This window comes from Saimiri boliviensis, chromosome 15, assembly GCF_048565385.1.
Source record: "Saimiri boliviensis isolate mSaiBol1 chromosome 15, mSaiBol1.pri, whole genome shotgun sequence".
NCBI lineage: Eukaryota > Metazoa > Chordata > Mammalia > Primates > Cebidae > Saimiri > Saimiri boliviensis.
Genome location: NC_133463.1, coordinates 72,025,876 through 72,041,340, shown reverse-complemented (window position 1 = coordinate 72,041,340; position 15,465 = coordinate 72,025,876). Strand labels below are relative to the sequence as shown.

Below are 15,465 nucleotides of genomic sequence, written 5' to 3'. Positions count from 1 at the left end.
ATGGTGAAACCCCGTCTCTACTAAAAATATAAAAAATTAGCTGGGCATGGTGGCTCGTGCCTGTAATCCCAGCTACTCAGGAGGCTGAGGCAGGGGAATTGCCTGAACCCAGGAGGCGGAGGTTGCGGTGAGCCTAGATCGCGCCATTGCACTCCAGCCTGGGTAACAAGAGCGAAACTCCGTCTCAAAAAAAAAAAAAAGTCACACAATGGACAGCCCACTCAGGAGTGGGGAGTTACATTCTGCTTTGCCATTTGTTTTTAGGCCAGTTCTATCAGTGATCCCTAAAGCTATGCATTGTAGAATTCATTGAGCTTATTTTAGACCTCAGGTGATCCACCCACCTCAGCCTCCCAAGGTGCTGGGATTACAAGCATGAGCCACGGCACCTAGCCACATTTATTTTTTTTACCATCTCACACCGACATCCTTAAGGCAGTGACCCGTTTCCTCAAATACAAAGGTATCCTGAAGTTCCTCACATTCAGAGGCTGTCTTAGCTGAAATATCAGATGTTGGTATAAGATTCACATATGCATTTGAAATGACAGTGTCTCTAGTTCCTTGGACTTTGGTTTGAAAGTGAATTCTGTTTCCTTCCTTCCACATAGTTTGTAGAGTTTGCCCTGGATACACTGGTTTTGCAAAACAAGACTTGATTGATCACCTTGAATCTTGACACATTATCTGCAAACTGCTATAAAACATGCCTGGGAAAAAATCCAAATGTACTTAATCTGTGTACACATAATCTATGTACACATGTCAAAACGTGCTAGGCTAGCAAAATTAGGATCAAAGTGTAACAGATTCCAGTCTCTGCCGAGGCAGTACAAAGAAGCAGCCTGATTAATTAAGAGAGGTGGTACTGGTTGGGTGCGGTGGCTCACCCCTGTAATCCCAGTACTTTGGGAGGCCGAGGCAGGCAGATCACAAGGTCAAGAGATCAAGACCATCCTGGCCAACATGGTGAAACCCCATCCCTTCTAAAAATACAAAAATTAGCCAGGTGTGGTGGTGTGCACCTGCAGCCCCAGCTTCTTGGGAGGCTGAGGCAGGAGAAACGCTCAAACCAGAGAGACAGAGGTTGCACTGAACCAAGATTGCGCCACTACACTCCAGCCTGGTGACACAGTGAGACTGTCTCAAAAAAAAAAAAAAAAAAAGGCCTGGCGCGGTGGCTCAAGCCTGTAATCCCAGCACTTTGGGAGGCTGAGGCGGGTGGATCACGAGGTCAAGAGATCAAGACCATCCTGGTCAACATGGTGAAACCCCGTCTCTACTAAAAATACAAAAAATTGGCTGGGCATGGTGGCGCGTGCCTGTAATCCCAGCTACTCAGGAGGCTGAGACAGGAGAATTGCCTGAACCCAGGAGGCAGAGGTTGCGGTGAGCCGAGACCGTGCCATTGCACTCCAGCCTGGGTAACAAGAGCGAAACTCCGTCTCAAAAAAAAAAAAAAAAAAAAAGGTGATATCTGTAAGTATAGCCTCAGGTGGTCTATTTTCCACCAAAGCCTCCAGAGCCAACAAGAGAAAGAGAGAAAACTGATTATAGCACATAAGTTTCTTCTCAGAATAAGAATAGACATCCATAAGAATTACTATACCGGATCCTTTATCTAGGACATCAGCAACAACTGTTTCACATTTTCATTTTTCTGCTCTGGGAAGTGGTTTATATAACTCCAAGTATTGCTCCCCATAAACAGCCTTTGCAAAGTTCATTGAAAGCCCAGGAACTTCTGCTCATTCTCCATCCATTATAGATCTCTGACTTATGATAACTCCAAAGGTAGGCAAACAGGAGAAATCAGAGCTTTCTTCATGAACAAATTTTTTTTCTTTTTTTTTTCCTTTTTTTTCTTTTTTCTTTTTTTTTTTTTTTGAGATGGAGTCTAGCTCTGCCACCAGGCTGAGTGTGGTGTTCGATCTGCACTCACTGCAATCTCTGCTTCCTGGGTTTGAGTGATTCCCCTGCCTCAGCCCCCAAGTAGCTGGGACTACAGGCGCATACCATCACGCCTGGATAATTTTTTGTATTTTAATAGAGCCTGGATTTCACCATGTTGGCCAGGATGGTCTCGATCTCCTGACCTCGTGATCTGCCCACCTTGGCCTCCCAAAGTGCTGGGATTACAGGCGTGAGCCACCGCGCCTAGCCATGAACAAATTTCAAATCTTTTATTTTTTTCCTCTGAAGTGAGTGAATTGAAACAAATTGCAAATCTTTTGGATCCTTGATTGATTCTACCACTCCAAAGGCATACATATAATAGCTTCCAGTTCTGTATAAGCAGAAGAAAATGGAGGGAGTTTATGGCCAGTAGCTCCAGCACATCCTCATGTTGCCTGATAGGATTTGTTAAAACTCCTCCTTCTGTCAAGAGATCGAGACCATCCTGATCAACATGGTGAAACCCCGTCTCTACTAAAAATACAAAAATTAGCTGGGCATGGTGGTGAGTGCCTGTAATCTCAGCTACTGGGGAGGCTGAGGCAGGAGAATTGCTTGAACCCAGGAGGCGGAGGTTGCGGTGAGCTGAGATCGCGCCATTGCACTCCAGCCTGGGTAACAAGAGTGAAAACTCCATCTCAACAAAAACAAAACAAAACAAAACAAAACAAAAACCTCCTCCTTCTGAATCTATTTTACTTAGAACTACAATTATACTGCCAGTTGATTTTTGGATACGCTGAGGCTTACTGGCATTCTCGAAGTCACATGTCTTCTTCCAGTTAGCCTTCACTGCTTCAGGAGTTATTGGCTGATTTTGTCTTACAACCACTCCAAGAGGCTGTTCCCAGAATAATTTTCCAATCCATCCTGCTCCAACTTCAAACAAGCCACCATTCTCTGCACAACTCCCATGGCAAAGCCAAAGGACCAGCGATGCGACGTAATCTGGCTTTAGAGCTTCCACGAGATCTTCAGGCATAACCGAGTCATCCCTGATTCAACATTAGGAGAAACTGTTACAATGAGTAGGTTGCTTTCCCTGCCTTCAACTGCAATACAGACTTCACAGCACTACAATTTGCCTGGCCAAAGCTGCCATATATTCCTGAAGCTGATGAAGTCATAATGATCCTAACATATTTCTGCTTCTTCATGTGATCACATGCTTTCCAGGGTCACTTGGAATGAGCCCCACAAGTGAACTCTGTAGATGATATCTTAGTCTTCATCACTTATCCTAGCAAAAGAATGGTCCCTCAGAGTTCCAGAATTGTTGGCCACATCTATTCTAAGAGTATTTACAACCTTCTCCCGTTTCCACTGAATCATAGTTGGCCACTTCTCCACCTTTGTTTTTCATTTCTTCAACAACCTTATCAGCAATTAAGGAGCCTTCACCAACTCCCTTGAAGTCCTCCCTTAAATAATTCACAGCAATTAATGCTCCTTTTTCTGCAAAAGCCAGTGGATAGACTGGGCGCAGTCCTTCCCTACACCAGTCACCAGTATCACCAGGTGTTGAAACTCAGTGGTGACACCATGAGTCCAGCTGCAGTGACACATACCTTGACTAGGTATTTTTTAATGCTTATTTATTTGTTTGTCTCACTATGAGATCAGAGGTTCTTTAAGGAACTTTTTGTTTTGTTTTATGATTATAGATCTAGCTCCTACCACAATCAGTTCACAGTTGGCACTAAATAAGTATCAGTTGATTTAGTTGCTGGATAAATAGATAAGAAGAGGATTAAGGGCCAGGCTCGGTGACTCATGCCTGTAATCCCAACACACTGAAAGGCTGAGGTGGGTGGATAATGAGGTCAAGAGTTCAAGACCAGCCTGGCCAATGTGGTGAAAACCCGTCTCTACTAAAAATACAAAAATTAGCCGGACGTGGTGGTGGGCAGCTGTAATCCCAGCTACTCAGGAGGCAGAGGCAAAGAATTGCTTGAACATGGAAGGCAAAGGTTGCAGTGAGCTGAGATTGCACCACTGCACTCCAGCCTGGGCAACAGGGCAAGACTCCATCGCGGGAAAAAAAAAAAAAAAGAGGATTAAGAAAGCAGAATAGAAAGATACGAGTTTAATAAGACATGGAGGCACATACGGCTATAGTGAAGGGAAGCCCATACTTCAGAAGAGGAGAGAAGTATCTTGCTATTAGTGACTTATTTTTAAAAAGATACAAGATCATACTGATTATATTTTTAGAAGCTGCTTCTGTTAGATTTATCTCGTTCCAAGGCCATGAAAGAAGAAATTTTCAGTTTGATTTGCTTACAGTTAATTGTTTACATATTGGGCACCTTCATGATATTGAAATCCATTTAGTCATGATTTTCTATTCTAAGCTTTATATAGTCAGTCAGCAAAATAACTGCGGAAAGGACTGAAAGGCTGTGGGAGTTTTATTTTGTTTCTTTTACTAGTTCTGGGAACAAGTATAAAATACCAAGAAATACTATATTTATATATAACTATTGATAAAAGAAGAGTGCGGCCGGGTGCGGTAGCTCAAGCCTGTAATCCCAGCACTTTGGGAGGCCGAGGCGGGTGAATCACTAGGTCAAGAGATCGAGACCATGGTGAAACCCCATCTCTACTAAAAAAAAAAAAAAAAAAAAAAAATACAAAAATTAGCTGGGAGTGGTGGCGCGCACCTGTGGTCCCAGCTACTTGGGAGGCTGAGGCAGGAGAATTGCTTGAACCTGGGAAGTGGTGGCTGCAGTGAGCCGAGATTGCGCCACTGCACTCCAGCCTGGTGCCTGGCAGAAGAGCAAGACTCTGCCAAAAAAAAAAAAAAAAAAGAAGAAGAAGAATGCATCCAGCAGTTAGATTATTAGGTTAAAAACAGATGAGGACGGACCTAGTGGCTTCCACTTATAATCCCAGCAGTTTGGGAGGTCAAGGCAGGCCAATTCCCTGAGGTCAGGAGTTTGACCAGCCTGGTCAACATGGTGAAATCCTATCTCTACTAAAAATACAAAAATTAGCTAGGGTTGGTGGTGCATGCCTGTAATTCCAGTTACTCAGGAGTTTCAACCTGGAAGGTGAAGTTTCAATGAGCCGACATCATACCACTGCACTCCAGCCTGCGTGACAGAGTGAGATTCTGTCTCAAAAGAAAAAAGAAAAAAAAAAAAAGATGGGTTTTTGCTGGACACAGTGGTTCATGCCTGTAATCTTAGTGGCTGAGACAGGAGAATCGCTTGAGGCCATGATTTTGAGACCAGCCTGGGCAATATAGCAAGACCCTGTCTCTACAAAAATAATAATAAAAATAATAATTCACCAGGTGTAATGGCATATGCCTGTAGTCCCAGCGACTCCAGAGGCTGAGGTAGAAGGATCACTTGAGCCCAGGAGTTTGAGACTTCAGTGAGTCATGATAACCTACCATGCTTCAGCCTAAAATATAGCTCTAAAAAATAATAAAAATAAAAAACAGATGAGTTTTATTGGTTAAGATTCTTTGGTTATAAGTAACAGAAATCCTCTCTTTCTAACTTTAGCAAAAAGGTACATTTGTGAAAGGATGGAAATTACCTCATGGATATTTAAAACCACCAAAGGTCAATGAGAGGGAACTAGGCCTGCTCCAAGCCCTTGGCTGAAGTTCCTAAAATAGCTGCCATTAATGTGACTCGACAAAGACAAAGCCACCCAGAGGCTCAGCGATTCTGTGTTCTAGACTTTATAGTACTCTCCTAGCACCAAAGAATTGGATTGGTCCTGATGTCCCCCCTACTTCCTGCCAGAGACCAATGTCACATAATTTAGACATTATTAGGGGAATCCCATATTATAAGAAAGTGTGAGCCTGGCAGGCAACCCAGGAGTTGTGTGCACAAAAGTTTAACAGCCAAAATTTTCTGTCTTACTCTCTCATGTCCATTTGAGCCAATTATTTGATACATACTGTGAACACTCACCTTGTGCACAGTTTAGACATAGTATCTCATTTATACCATCAATGGCCATAAAGGGTCTAGTAGGTAGGTTCTAGTATTATTATAATTTTTTTTTTTTTTTTTTTTTTGAGACGGAGTTTCGCTCTTGTTACCCAAGCTGGAGTGCAATGGCGCGATCTTGGCTCACCGCAACCTCTGCCTCCAGGGTTCAAGCAATTCTCCTGCCTCAGCCTCCCAAGTAGCTGGGACTACAGGCACACACCACCACACCCAGCTAATTTTTGTATTTTTAGTAGAGACAGGTTTTCACCATGTTGGCCAGGATGGTCTCAATCTCTTGACCTCATGATCCGCCTGCCTCGACCTCCCAAAGTACTGGGATTACAGGCGTAAGCCACCATGCCCGGCCGGTTCTAGTATTATTTTTATTTTATAAACAAAGAAACGGAGGCTTAGACTGATTAAGTCATTTACTCACTGTCACACATAAGTGGCAGAAACAGGACTTAAATGAGGTCTCTGTGACTCAAAAACCAATGTTCTTGGTTGGGCGCGGTGGCTCACGCCTAGTAATGCCAGCACTTTGGGAGGCCAAGGCAGTCAGATCACCTGAGGTCAGGAGTTCAAGACCAGCCTGACCAACATGGAGAAACCCTGTCTCTACTAAAAATACAAAATTAACCAGGCATGGTGGTGCTACCTGTAATCCCAGCTACTCCGGAGGCTGAAGCAGGAGAACTGCCTGAACCCGGGAGGCGGAGGTTGTGGTAAGCCAAGATTGCGCCATTGCACTCCAGCCCAGGCTACTAGAGTGAAACTCCATCTCAAAACAGGAAAAAATGAAACCATTGTTCTTAATCACCTTCCTTGAACAGACACTGTAGGTGCCCCACTCATATGGCTTTGGCACTCAGCATTCCAGTATGTGCCAATGCAACTCCTGCAAATGTCTGTAACCCTCCACCTGAGGGTTTTCTTATCACTCATGCTGGAGGTGGTCTGGAAGTGGCAAATAATTAGCACCCCTAATTCTTTGCCCCTGGCAATAGTTATAGTTTCTGGCTAGACACAGATGGGACTTGGTGAATAATATCCCTGTTCCCTTGCCCCTTTGGTGGGGTATCTCTGAGGTGTGTTCTACCCTTTATCTCTAGGTTCTCCATTAGAGTTGAGCCCTAGGTCCCAGAGCAGCAACCTATTGTATTGATATTGTATTATTGTTAGCTTCCTTCCCTTTCCCTTCTTATATCCCCACACCCCTCCTCATTCTTTTTGGCATCACCTCCCAAACGAACCACTTGCTCTCATCTCCTTTACTCAGGGTCTGTTTCCCGGGCAGCTAACCTAAGATACCCACTCTCTTTTAAAAATAAAAGTAGGGCCGGGCGCGATGGCTCAAGCCTGTAATCCCAGCACTTTGGGAGGCCGAGGCGGGGGGATCACGAAGTCAAGAGATCGAGACCATCCTGGTCAACATGGTGAAACCCCGTCTCTACTAAAAAAATACAAAAAAATTAGCTGGGCATGGTGGCACGTGCCTGTAATCCCAGCTACTCAGGAGGCTGAGGCAGGAGAATTGCCTGAACCCAGGAGGTGGAGGTTGCGATGAGCGGAGATCGCGCCATTGCACTCCAGCCTGGGTAACAAGAGCGAAACCCCGTCTCTAAATAAATAATAAATAAATAAAAAAAAATAAAAATAAAAGTAGAAAAAATGAAATGCTCCAACAATAACCCTTTTTAAAGGTTTCTCAGCTACCGAACCTCACAAACCAGCATCAATATCCCCAATATTTTACTGTGACCGTATTACAATTTTATTTTCAAATTTCATCCCATTTTCAAGATTGTTTTATTTGTGGAAATGTTAAGTTGTGCTTCCAAGAGGAAAAATCTGGAAGTTTTGTGTTCAGGCTATGTAATTTTAGTGTGCAAAGGTTGGAAATGAAATCACTACATTTGAGCAATCAACCCTGCCAATATCCAAGCTCTGGCTGGGTGTCAGAGAACAGCACTTAACATGCAGCGAGAGGGCTCCTGAAATACTTCTACCTTCAGAGCACATGCTGAATCAAAATGATTTAAATGCCCGAAGATATGGAACTAAAGCATTTAATAGATCAAAGGGAGCCAGACATGAGTATCCTGGACATACACATTGTGAGCTACAAGTATGGATTTAAAGGATCATTATGAAACTGCAACTGGTTTGAAGATTGACTTGTGAGGAAAAAGGGGGGCTCCATGCAAGAGATAATGTATTCATGAAATAATTTGGAAACTGATTACGTGTGATGAATCCTAATTATAGCTATTTACTGTGGTGAACATTTAGGAAAATCAGGATCTTAAAAAAAGACACAAGCTTTTGCTTTAATTATTTAGGAAGAAAAATAAGTTGCCCTCAATCTTATGTTCTGTAATTTTTTTTTTCATTCAGTTTACATGTTTTATATTTAGGACCACTACATATGTCTCTTTTCTGTTTCTTCCTTAAATTATTCTTAATTCTTTCTTTCCCACCCCACTAGGGAGAAAATGTAAATTACCATCAACCAAGTGAATTCCCTGTTTTTTTCTGAACCTTCACCTCACAGCTGTTGCATGAAATATAATCACTAAAATACTAGCTAAATGAAAATGTCTATCCAAAAAGACATTTAAAAAGTACTCTTATACCAAATAACCTTGCAGGAGAAGAAGCAGAGACAACTACACATTTTCTTTCATCTAAAAATAGCCAATTTGGAAATACACTGAAATGCTAATAGTGGCTAGGAAGGGAGAAACATGGATGAATTCTCATCTCTATTTGTTAATGTTTTTGTAGTAAATATATTCCTTTGGTAATACAAATGTTTTATAAAAATTTAAAAATTACTTTTAAGCCAAAATTCTTATTTTGTTATAAAACCTGAAATATCTTAAAGGTGGGCCAAAAAAGATCTGGAAAAAAAAATCCTTGCATTTATAAACCAAAAAATTTTTAAATATAAAATAAATTTAAATATAAAATACAAATATGTGTAAATAATACATAAAATTTAAATATAAAAAATTCTTATATTTTTATATTGTCCCTCAACTGTCTCTGGGCAAGTATTTTTCAAGAAAGTTGTTAAATCCCTGGCCGGGCGCGGTGGCTCAAGCCTGTAATCCCAGCACTTTGGGAGGCCGAGGCGGGTGGATCACGAGGTCAAGAGATCGAGACCATCCTGGTCAACACGGTGAAACCCCGTCTCTACTAAAAATACAAAAAATTAGCTGGGCATGGTGGCGCGTGCCTGTAATCCCAGCTACTCAGGAGGCTGAGGCAGGAGAATTGCTTGAACCCAGGAGGCGGAGGTTGCGGTGAGCCGAGATCGTGCCATTGCACTCCAGCCTGGGTAACAAGAGTGAAACTCCGTCTCAAAAAAAAAAAAAAAAAAAAAAAAGAAAGTTGTTAAATCTCTGCAAATCTATCTGTATGATGAGAAAGGTGTTTAACCTTTAGGTATATGTGTAACATAAGCACAGCAATATATTATCTCGTTGGCTGTAAATTGCATACTTGCAGTCTCATAGCTGGAAACATAAGCTATGAAACAGGAGGGAAATAAATGTGTCAGCAGACTACAAACAGAGAAATTAACTTAATGAGAAGTCCAAGCTAATCAGTCTATATATTTTTTTAATTTTTTAATATTCCAAAAGCATATGTAGTAACACCTAGGTCTATATTTTCAGTTTTTAACATTCATAACTAAAATGAGGTCAAGGTAGCTAAAACATATTACAAATGACAAGATCCAACATTAATTAAAGTTACGTTTAGGTTTTTTTTTTTTTTTTGAGACAGGGTCTTGGTCTGTCAACAAGGCTGTATCGAGTGCAGTGGTGAGATCACTGCTCACTGCAGCCTTGATCTCCCAGACTCAAGTGTTCCTCCCACCTCAGCCTCTCTGGGATTACAGGCATGTGCCATGGGGCCTGGCTAGATTTTTTTTATTTTTAGTGGAGATGAGGTCTCACTTCAAGACCCAGGTTGGTCTTGAACTCCTGAACTCAAGCAACCCTCTAGCCTCAGCCTCCCAAAGTGTTGGCATTACAGGCATGAGCCACCAAGTCCAGCTGGGGTATTTTAATTATAGTCATGAGGGCAGAGACTGTATCTGTTTGTTCCATAAATATGTGCTAAATTTATGTATATATAAACTTATGAGCTCTATTAAAGATCTACTGTGTGCAAGGCATTAGGAAAGATACAAATATGAATACAGTATGGTCCCTGCCCCCAAGGAGTTTATAATACAATCAAATACATCAAGTTGCATCTGAAATTAAATGTAAACATACCTGTAAACATCCAAACTGCATCATACCTCAACAAAGAGTTTAGGTTTGCCTTGACTTTTACTTTTTTTTTTTTTTCGCTACAGAGTCTCACTCTGTCTCCCAGGCTGGAGTGCTGCAGTGCGATCTTGGCTCACTGCAACCTCCACCTCCTGGGTTCCAGAAATTCTCCTGCCTCAGCTTCCCAAATAGCTGGGATTACAGGCGAATGTCACCGTGCCCAGCTCATTTTTTGTATTTTTTGTAGAGACTGGGTTTTGCCATGTTGGCCAGGCTGATCTCGAACTCCTGACCTCAGGTGATCCAACCCACCTTGGGCTCCCAAAGTGCTGGGATTACAGACATGAGCCACCATGCACGGCCTGCCTTGACTTTTTAAATCATCCAAGGCACAGAAGGATGGACTGTAGACTTTACTGTGTGGTGGAAAAGGAGAGCCTGTGAAGTCAAACATGCATTTCAATCTTCTTGAATATGTTCTCCAAAAAAGATGCTTTTTGGTAAGGTAACATGGAAGAAACATTTACTGCTCACCAAAATGCCTATTTGCTCTACCACATTTCCTGTGACTAGCCACATTTCTTGTATATGGCCAAAAAGAGGAAGCAGCCTGGATCCCTGAGTTACCACTTGAAAGCGAATTGCCCTAGAGAATCACTGAGGGCCCAAAGAAGCCTCAGTGACCAAAAAGTGATATTAAGACTGGGTATCTGGAGTTTGTTTCAGCAGCGTAGGCTGGTCTGTTCTGACAAATAGAGATAATGTGTTCACAATATGGTTGTTGACCTTCTGATGGAAAAATCTCCAGCCCTACCATGGTCCTGCAACCCAATATTTGAACCTCTTCCTCCACAGCTTGTAGAACTTGAGCAAATAAATCTTATGCTCCAATTTTCTTATCTACAAATGGGGGATGTAGTATTAATACTCACAGGATTGTTCTGAACATTACATTAGATTATACAGCAAAGTACTGACCTCAGAGCCAGGCAGGTAGAGGTTCTTGAAAGGAATTGGTTACCTCCCTTCCCCTTGCCTGATGCCATTAGTTCTCAAAACTGACTGCATTTTAGAATCATTTGGGAAGCTTTTTTAAAACAAAAAACGGTGCCTGTATGTCATCGTAAACCAAATAAATCAGAAACTTCAGGGGGTAGAGCTGGGGCATAGATTTTTTTTCTTTCTTTGAATAAACCCATAAAAAATAGATGTTTTTAGAAAACACCAGGTGATTCTATTGTCTAGCTGAAAACCATTGCCTTCAGCAGTGTGTAAACAAAGCTCTACTTGATTAAACATAAGATAAACTCACCATAATATAAAAAGCCTTCAAAAAGTATCCAGTATGACCACCCTTTTCATAGACTTGGAACTTTAAACAATTACAGACCATAGTCAATAAGTAGTTACAGAATATTCTTAGGTACTGAAAGACATTCCCATATGGAGAACTATAGATAAGCCCAGGAAAGAACAGGGTAAGATACTACTTGCATTTTGTAGTTTATAGTGATGACTGTTTTCCTCTTGCTGTGGGCTGTATTATGACTCCCTCAAAATTCCTATGCTAAAGTTCTAACCCCCAGTACCTTAGAACATGACTAAGGTTGGAGATATAAGGTCTTTGCAGAGGTAATTTAAAATGAGGTGATGGTAGATCCTAATCCTTATAAGGTGTGCTTATAAGAAGAGCAAATCGGCCGGGCGCAGTTGCTCACACCTGTAATCCCAGCACTTTGGGAGGCCGAGGTGGGTGGATCACCTAAGTCAGGAGTTCAAGACCAGCCTGACCAACATGGAGAAACCGTGTCTCTACTAAAAATACAAAATTAGCCAGGTGTGGTAGCGGGCATCTGTAATCCCAGCTACTCAGGAGGCTGAGGCAGGAGAATCGCTTGAACCCAGGAGGTGGAGGTTGTGGTGAGCCGAGATTATGCCATTGCACTTTAGCCTGGGCCACAAGAGCGAAAACTCTGTCTTAACAACCAAAAATAAGAGCAAATTTGAACACCAACATATACAGAGGGAAGATGATGTGGAGACACAGGGAGAAGATGGCCATCTGCAAGTCAAGGAGAGAGGCATGAAAAAGATCCTTCCCTCGCAGCCCTCAGAAGGAACCCCAGCTGTGGCTGGGCACAGTGGCTCCTGCCTGTATTCTCAGAATTTTGGGAGGCCAAGCAGGAGGACTGCTTGAGACCAGAAGCTGGAGACCAACCTGGGCAACAGAGCGAGACCTCTGTAACTACAAAAACTAAACAAAACAAAACAAAACAAAAGGAACCAACCCTGCCAACACATTAATTTCAGATATTTAGTGTCCAGAACTGCAAGAAAAATACATTTCTGTTGTTTAAGCCACCCAGTCTGTGGTGCTTTTTGACAGCACAGTCCTAGCATAACATGCCAATGTTAGAGCTAAAGCGTGACGTAGGTATTTGGTGAGTGGGTGGGAGAAATAGGCCTCTGCATCCACTTTATTAAGAAATGTGGCCGGGCGCGGTGGCTCAAGCCTGTAATCCCAGCACTTTGGGAGGCCGAGGCGGGTGGATCACGAGGTCGAGAGATCGAGACCATCCTGGTCAACATGGTGAAACCCCGTCTCTACTGAAAAATACAAAAAATTAGCTGGGCGTGGTGGCTACTCAGGAGGCTGAGGCAGGAGAATTGCCTGAACCCAGGAGGCGGAGGTTGCGGTGAGCTGAGATCGTGCCATTGCACTCCAGCCTGGGTAACAAGAGCGAAACTCCGTCTCAAAAAAAGAAAAAGAAAAAGAAATGTACAGGAGGAGATGGATTTCCTTTTCTTTCTTTTTTTTTTTTTTTGAGATGAAGTTTTGCTCTTGTTGCCCAGGCCGGAGTGCAATGGCACGATCTCGGCTCACCACGACCTCTACCTCTCTGGATCAAGTGATTCTCCTGCCTCAGCCTTCCGAGTAGCTGGGATTATAGGCATGCACCACCATGCCCAGCTAATGTATTTTTAGTAGAGATGGGGTTTTTCCATATTAGTCAGGCTGGTCTCGAACTCCCCACCTCAGATGATCTGGCGGCCTTGGCCTCCCAAAGTGCTGGGATTACACTCAAGAGCCACTGCACCCTTTCAAGTCTTCACTCCTTTCAAGTCTCCAGGAGAAAATGACCTGGCCAAGTAGCCTCAGCTAAAGAGTCCAATAAGACTGTTGAGTTCTGTTCATTAGAGCCAATGATCCAATTCCAAAATCTAAAGAGAACCTAACTGGTCCAGCACATTTTTTCTTAAAAGGTCAGCTACTCTACTGGAAGATGCAACATGTTGCCCATTCCCCTTGTGATCAACAGCCATCCATCCACAGAAGGTGTGGCTGAGGCTGTCCTGCATAAGCCAGCCCCAGGACATATGAATGCAGCTGTCCTAGACCAGACAGCCCACCTGTTGACCACAGATCAGCCAAACCTGCTGACCACTGAGATCAGCCAAACCTGCTCCAGTTCAGAACCATCTAGATGAGCAGACCCACCCAGCTGACCCACGGACCTCCGAAGTAAAGAACTGCTTCACTTTTTAAGCCACTAAATTTTGCTGGGTTTGTACTTCTTGATACAGTTAGCAAGTGGCAGAGAATCTGTGATTTGACAGTGACCATCTGACTTCAACGACAGTGAATGCTCTCAAATCCAGCGCACACTGTAGCTTAGCTAACGCAATGCCTTCTTCCTTAGAAGGCGTGTATGTAACATCTTTATTAGGATTTGGGACTGGTCAGGATGGATTCAAAACCCAGCTTACTTATTCTGGGTAGGTTAATCTCTCCAAACCTTAGCTTCCTCTTATGTTAACTGCAAACAATACCCACTACCTCACAGAGAGACCAGGAGGGTATAATGGGATAACATATCTAATGGTCAGAGTTTAATGAGCTGTGACCTTTCCTAGACTATGGAAAGTCTGCAATGGGTCTGAGAGTTCTTAAGGAGTGAAGGCATTTCCTTCCCAGTGTTGACGTCCATGTAACTGACAGCTTTAGGAATGGTATCTCTCCTCATAGAGACGTTGAGTTTTTGTAGGTTGTAACCCTTAATTCTACATGAAATTTTTGTTTAATTATAAGCATTTGTTTAGACCAGTATTTCTCAGTCTGCAGCTGAACGTCAAATGCAGATTCATGGCCTCATCCCAGACCCACTGAATTAGACTGTCCCAGGAGTGGGGAAGAATCCTTTTTTTTTTTTTTTTTTTTTTTTAAATAGAGACGGGATTTATCCATGTTGGTCAGGCTCGTCTCGAACTCCCGACCTCAAATGATCCACCCACCTCTGTCTCCCAAAGTGTTAGGGTTACAGACATGAGCCATCACGCCCGGCCAAAGAGCTAAGGATGAATGCAGTTCATGTAGATCTGGCAAATTATGCTACCCTGGGAATCTATTTTTAAAGAAAGTTCTCCATAATTTTCAGGAACATTAAAGTTTAAGGACTGCTACTTAGACTTCTCTGCTGAGACCGAAACACAGTGAATCACTGCATTTTCGTATTCTAGCATTGTTTCCTAGTTGGGTGTTCCCTAGGGTGATTTGTATCCTCAGGTTTTTTCTTTTTTCTTTTTTTTTGAGACAGAGTTTCGCTATTATTGCCCAGGCTGGAGTGCAATGGTGCGATTTTGGCTCACTGCAACCTTTGCCTCCCAGGTTCAAGCCATTCTCCTGCCTCAGCCAAGTAGCTGGGATTACAGGCATGCACCACCATGCCTGGCTAATTTTGTATTTTTAGTAGAGACAGGGTTTCTCCATGTTGGTCAGGCTGGTCTCCAACTCCCGTCCTCAGGTGATCTGCCTGCCTCAGCCTCCCAAAGTGCTAGGATTACAGGTGTGAGCCACCACGCCCAGCCATAGTATCCTAAGGTTTTAAGTCAAAAAATACATACTGCCACTTTTTCCTCAGAAGTCGCGCTGATACAACCACTATGTTTGCTTGAAATAGAGTTACACACCAATGAATGAATCTGGTTGAATGAATCAACCCAGATGATACTATGATTAAAATATAAAGTGTATCAATGTGTTACTCTTTGAATGAATACCAGAAAATCAGTTTCCTTCTCTGTTTTCCTTGTTTTGTATCTATAGTCCTGTAGTGATACTATGATTAAAATATAAAGTGTATCAATGTGTTACTCTTTGAATGAATACCGTAAAATCAGTTTCCTTCTCTGTTTTCCTTGTTTTGTATCTATAGTCCTGTAGTCCTATACTAGAAGTAGGAAGAGGGAAAGAGTGAAATGGGAAG

The 15,465-nt window shown here is 42.6% G+C and overlaps 1 pseudogene; it reads right to left on the bottom strand.

Annotated features, from left to right (window-relative positions):
* Window positions 1-416: 416 nt before the first annotated feature.
* LOC101041755 (peroxisomal multifunctional enzyme type 2 pseudogene) lies at window positions 417-3,536 on the bottom strand (annotated as a pseudogene).
* Window positions 3,537-15,465: the final 11,929 nt, after the last annotated feature.